Source organism: Haliotis cracherodii, unplaced genomic scaffold, assembly GCF_022045235.1.
Source record: "Haliotis cracherodii isolate W230 unplaced genomic scaffold, xgHalCrac1.p SCAF_4, whole genome shotgun sequence".
Taxonomy (NCBI): Eukaryota; Metazoa; Mollusca; class Gastropoda; order Lepetellida; family Haliotidae; genus Haliotis; species Haliotis cracherodii.
In genome coordinates, this window is record NW_027266297.1 from 2,034,673 (window position 1) to 2,041,623 (window position 6,951).

Below are 6,951 nucleotides of genomic sequence, written 5' to 3' on the forward strand. Positions count from 1 at the left end.
GGTCCGCGCAATGCTCTGCTACCCATGTAACGATCCAATTTGAGGCTGATTGCAAAAAATCAAGTGTCCTTAGTGGTACTAAAACGGAATTTGAATGCGAATGTCAACATTAAACATAATCACTGTAGAACAAACATTTAGGCATTCAGGAGTGACGATGGAGACAGGTAAAAGATGTGTACACCTTTTGATCTGACACATGTTTGCAGCGACGAGGCATCAAATAAATGACGTGGTGTGTATGTTTGACGTCGAACACGTCGTCCACTTTTCTCCAACAGGTCAATGAGTTTCGTTTCCGGTTATTTGGAAGCTAATGTAACACTTCCTTGTTCTACGGAAAAGTTTGTAAACCTGGCATAAAATCGTCGACGGGTGGACATGAAATGACGATGAACATGATGTTCCATAAAGGAACATTCAATCATAAAAAATGGCACACAAAGGATTAATTCAAGTTACTCACAGTTAGTTCTGAAGTAGATGATGACGTCATGTATCAGTGTTTTCTGTCCCAGATCCACCCTCCACCAGGCAGATGTTATACTTGGGTCATTATAAGCTGACAGAATGCATCAGGTTTCATCGTCCCCTCTCGTGTCCCCGTTGACGGCATTTGATGACGGCAAAGCGTATCCATCGGATGAAGTTGTTGTTTTGTTTAGGGCAATATTTTCTGTGATATTAAGAAGAAACATTTTCAAATCGCAACACAGTACACGACAGTACGTGATATTTACGAAATTCACTTCTAGAAATAGTTTATTATCAAACAGAAGGATATCGATGATTCAACGTTTAACACGTTTATACGTTTTTGTGTTCAAACATATCAGTCTCAGAACCATTAGTTGTTCTATTTTTACAAAAGATCGGTCTTGTGATGTTAACTGACCAGTAAATATGAACTGGATTTATGACTTTGAATGAACATGACACTTCTGCGATAAGCTACCCTTTTGGACACGTTAGCCCTAGTCATCCCTGCTAACTATGTAGAGGTTGATAACCCGAAGTAGTCTTATAATTGTAACATGTATGGTGCTAGCAAATATAAATTGTCATAAATTCAAAAAGGGAATCAAATTATCATGCGTACCTTTCTGACAAGTCGGACCGGACCATCCCTATGAACAATGTGGAGGTTGACAACCGGAAGTAGGGTCACACTTGGCCTGGGGACAGTGACACTGGTAGCTGCACCTGGAGCCGTATTGACCTGCAGTGCAGGTGCCTGTAACAGAACGTCTTTATACATGATCTACATGAAGTATAGACGGTGACACTCCATGGGAGACTATACCTACCATACACATAGATTATAAAACTATATGGTCAGGAAATCAATATGTAATTGAAATGCATGAGGTGATCTAAATATCTGAAACTGAAGTTGAACGTAAAAGCAAAGAGTCCTTTCTTTACTTTAACGAAAGTACTAAAAGAACCCGATTTGTATGCTGAGGGAAATAGACCAGTTTAGTGAGGTGCACAGTTACTACAACTTATTTAGTGATGTCTAAACCCACATGAACATACCAGGTACCCAACACGTGCCCTCACGTTACAATAAAGGTGATACCAAATACCCAACAAGTACCATCACGTTACAATAGTGGTGATGCTAAATACCAAACACGTACCCTCATGTTACAATAGTGGTGATGCTAAATACCAAACACGTACCCTCATATTGCAATGGTGGTGATGCCAAATACCAAACGCGTACCCTCACATTACACTAGTGGGGATGCCAAATACCAAACACATACCCTCACGTTACAAAGGTGGTGATGCCAAATACCCAACACATACCGTCACGTTACAATAGTGGTGATGCCAAATACCCAACAAGTACCCTCAAGTTACAATGGTGGTGATCCAAAATACCCAACACGTACTCTCACGTTACAACAGTGGTAATGCCAGACACAAAATACGTAACCTCACGTTACAATAGTGGTTATGCCAAATACCCAACACGTACCCTCACGTTACAAAAGTGATGATGCTACATACCAAAGACGTACCCTCATGTTACACTAGTGGTTATGCCAAATACCCAACACGTACCCTCACGTTACAATGGTGGTGATGCAAAATACCCAACACGTACCATCAAGTTACAATGGTGGTGATGCCAAATACCTTACATGTACCCTTATGTTACAACAGTGGTGATGCTAAATACCCAACACGTACCCTCACGTTCCAATGGTGGTGATCCAAAATACCCAACACGTACCCTCACGTTACAATGGTGGTGATCCAAAATACCCAACACGTACCCTAACGTTACAACAGTGGTAATGCCAAACACCAAACAAGTACCCTCACGTTACAATGATGGTGATGCCAAAAACTCAACAAGTACCCTCACGTTACAATGGTGGTGATGCCAAATACCTAACATGTACCCTTATGTTACAATAGTTGTGATGCCAAATATCAAACAGGTACCCTCACGTTACAATAGTGGGGATGCCAAATACCAAACGCGTACCCTCACGTTACAAGAGTAGTTATACCAAATACCAAACACGTACCCTCACGTTACAACAACGGTGATGACAAATATCAGAGAGGCACCCTCACGTGAAAATAGTGGGGATGCCAAATACCAAACACGTACCCTCATGTTACACGAGTATATATACCAAATACCAAACACGTACCCTCATGTTACAACAACGGTGATAACAAATATCAGAGGGGCACCCTCACGTGACAATAGTGGGGATGCCAAATACCAAACACGTACCCTCATGTTACACGAGTAGTTATACCAAATACCAAACACGTACCCTCATGTTACAATAGTAGTTATACCAAATACCAAACACGTACCCTCATGTTTCAATAGTAGGGATGCCAAATACCTCACACATACCCTCACATTACAATACCCAACATATACCTTGCTTGGTGCGAGGACTGGATGAGTATCCCGAAGTCCCTGGTTCTATGCCCACATGGTTACAGTTTGTGAATCCAACTTCAGTTGTCCTGTCGTGAAATAATGGATGATATCCCTGCTAGTTACGTATTCATGGATAATGTCGTAGTGGTATAGCAGGAATTTTACTGACAGCGCAAAACAACATTCACTCACTGATCAGTGATCACTCACTCCATCATGATGTTGGCGTCTCGCTTTCTGAAGCTGATTTAATGTGTTTGAGAATGATCCTACTGAAATGAAAACAATCGTCTGTATTAACCATAACTACCTACGCTAGATGTAACAGTTCGACCCAGTCATTCTATAGTAGTGGTGTTTAAGACGCAACCATGTTCCATTCGCACCGCATTTAAGCAATGCTGCCAATACACTTAACCTTCTCGTCATGTCGCCCTCATTCAAGTATGAATAGGTTCTTTCAACAAATCAAAGTCCAATGCTGAAAGGACGAAGTACACAGAAGCTGCAATTGGCCTACTGCACACGTACACCAACAAATACATTCTACCATTCATGTTCTGCAGGCTTTGAAGAATGATAGTGCTGTGAAGCAAATAGCAGGCAGACTGAAAGAACTCAGCATACAATGAATACAAAGTCTTGCTTATCCAGTGTAAATGCAGATGCATTCGAGCATGCCTTGACGTTCATGATTTATGACTACCTACACCAGGGACTTGTTGAAAGGATACCATCCTAGAGTCGAGGTCACTGTGTTCTACTTTTTACAGTTATACAACCCTGTTTGTTCACGTCGGACATTTGTGTAGTACGGGTTAAATACAATAAACTATGACTAGTATACAGCTGAACATATGTTCACGACATTGTAAATCTCTATGCCTACCTCATCGGCTGTTCTGCATGTAGGATACACATCTTTAGGAAAACTGCCATATGATCACAGATGCACCACTCCTTATAAAGCCTGACACTCCTTTGGTCAGGAACACATCTGACAGAACACATGATAGACAAATCTGTTTGTGATGTGTATATATCTACCAACAACGATCGTGCACAGTGGAAAGTACATATAACACGTTTATCGTACAGTTACTAGTATTGATAGCTTGTGTAATAATATATTACCATACTCGGAATACAATAAACAATACACACAATGGACAGTACAGGAGGACTTATGATGGACGATAATTAACCCCCTTTCCATCTTTAATTCATTTTCATTTGCATGTATCTCTGACATTTAATGACAAGCTTACAGATACGTGTATAAGATACATTTTTCAAACTATAGATACTTCCTGTAAGAAAGCAATCGCATGCCGCATGCAAACAGCCAAAATCACTCCGTAAGTTACATATACATAACCATAAATATGATGTATAATCATCGCAAATGATCCTTTTGTCATACTACATAAGTATAATCCTAATGTAATTGTTTGCATCATGTGCCATGTGCATCATGTACCAATTCACGAGAGCCAGGTAGCCTGACCTGTGTAACAATCAATCGATATTGCATGAAAAACACAATATTTGACTTCTTTAAAATACAGATTCTCCTCTTCTTCATACACATTACATTCAGCAATATTCTCTTTAAAATCAGTTTATCAGTGTGTATATGTGCTATCTGTATCGGATATAGATCAAACGTAGATTTTGAAACTAGTGAACTGTTGTGACATAAAAATTAGAGACTCCTACGAGATATGAGGAAAAGAGGACCATACAGAGTGAAATTAAAATCCTGATTTGTCTGTCTGAACTGTTTTTATTTTTACCCAAGAGTGTAAATAGACAGCAATAGTTTCGCATTGGCGAAGTACCGAAAAGCTAATTCTACCCCATCTGTCTCCGATTTGAGTACTTGTCATATGTAGTGTGTAAAGCTAGCACAATCTTCATTCGCATTCCTTTCCTTTCTCCAAATATGAACATGATCACAATGAATACAGTGATAGCTAATAACACCACTGTGGTAGTGAGTGAGTGAGTGAGTTGGGTTCAAAGCCGCTTTTAACAGTATTCCAGTTATATCACGGCGTGTCAGCTTAATGTGGGAGGAAAGCCCGAAATGATGCAGGTCTCAGACGTTTACCACTTCGGTGAAACCCACGAGCACGGGTATGGTGCTGACAAAACTAGAAACATATTCGGGGCGAACCTGGATTCGAACCCACAATCATAGGTTTACTTTGTAAGTTTGTGTGGCTTGTTCGCTTGCTGTTGAACCCTTAACTCAGGAATCTCATATTATATTTATGAAAAGTGTGTGAAGGAAAGGAACGTGAATACTTTGATACATTAGCTCACGCTTATGGTTTGTTAGTGGAAATGGGTGCGAAATTAAAATCACCCCTCCTGTCATACAGTTTCGCTAACAATAGTGGGTGGGTGAGTGAGTATGGTTTTACGCCGCTTTTAGCAATATTCCAGCAATATCACGGCGGGGGACACCATAAATGGGCTCCACTCATTGTACCCATGTTGGGAGTCGATCCCGGGTCTTCGGCGTGACGAGCGAACGCTTTAAACACTAGGCTACTCGACCGCCGCTAGCAATAGTGACGGCACGATGTACCCAACGCGTTCCATCGTGAAACAACAGTGATGCTACCAGGTATCCAACACGTACTGACAGGTAACAAAAGTGGTGATACCAGGCTCTGTGTTTTAGAGACACACACAGTTTATGATAGATCTGAAAACAATATCAACATGACACATTGTTTACTTCAATTGTTAACAGAATGTCCATGTACAATCAGGTCAGTTATAAATATCAGCAATATAGTTCAACGACACTTTTATGAAAGATGGTGAATAATCATAAATGTAAAGTTTCGATAGTTCCTCTACAAACGTGTTACATGTATGAACTTGCACATTTATATCTTTTCAAAATAAATTGTCGCCCATTCTGGCGTGTAGACCTACAGCACTTTGAGTTGGCCTACACGTTTTACAGAGGTGCAGACCCTTAAGGGCCTTACATTTAATTTCCTAAATTGCAGCACTGCATGGAGGAAAGCATATTTCCATACGATGGAAATACATAGAATAGTACATACATATTTTGTCAGACTATTAGTGAGGAATCCTGAAATAATTTATCACGTAAGTGTCAAACAGGTGCATGTGTGTGATGTCTGACTAGGAACAAGTGTTCAGCAGGAAGGTAATTTTGACCTATCAAGAGTTTACTGTTTACTGGGAAACTACTATATATGGTACTTAAGGAGCTTAAATGTATTGTCAAATATAAGTAAAGAATACCAAAATATAGCCTAAAATATTAACCTCAGAAATATATTATGTAGCTCTTATGCTACCTGTGTATAATAACACATTGTCCAACTACGTTTCATAAACTTTAAGGAAAATAAGCCCTATAAATAAACCTTTGAATGGACACTTAACATAAAAGAACGTCAACGCCAGACAATAATCAATCTCGATTATCTGCCCAAACAGTTTCCATTTGGCGTTAAGAGCAAAGTTGTGTTGATAATTAAATGAATGGATCACTGAAAATCAGTGATTTCACCAGGTATTCGCGGAAACGGTCGGCATGTTATTCTCTTACGATAGCATCCACCACTTACATATTTAGTCAAGAAAATTCAGACTGTAGTGTTTGTTGCCTAACGCCTCAGACATACCACGCCAATAATACAGTTCTCTTGCCGATATCAATGTCACAATGTTAGATAAACATTCCGAGAACCATTGTACCTTGTTGAGCACCTACCTGCTACAACGTCAAGCACACAGACACAGATCCACAGCAGGACACCGAGCCTGTGTCCCTCCATGTTGACGAGCAAATATGTACACCAGGAAGTAAGTCGACGTGTTCTACAGTCAAGTTCTGACATAGAGCATTGTGATTGTATTTACTGAATGCACGGGTTATTCACACTACGACTATGTGCGACTAGTATTAATACACGACCTGGAAATAATGCACAAAAGAATTCTTCACCATTCATATGTCTCGTACCTAGCATAACCCC

At 40.1% G+C, this 6,951-nt stretch overlaps 1 pseudogene; it reads right to left on the minus strand.

The window, feature by feature from the left end:
* LOC139478367 (multiple epidermal growth factor-like domains protein 10) overlaps positions 1 to 6,750 on the minus strand; it is a 33,596-nt pseudogene extending 26,846 nt beyond the window's left edge.
* Between the last annotated feature and the right edge of the window lie 201 nt (positions 6,751 to 6,951).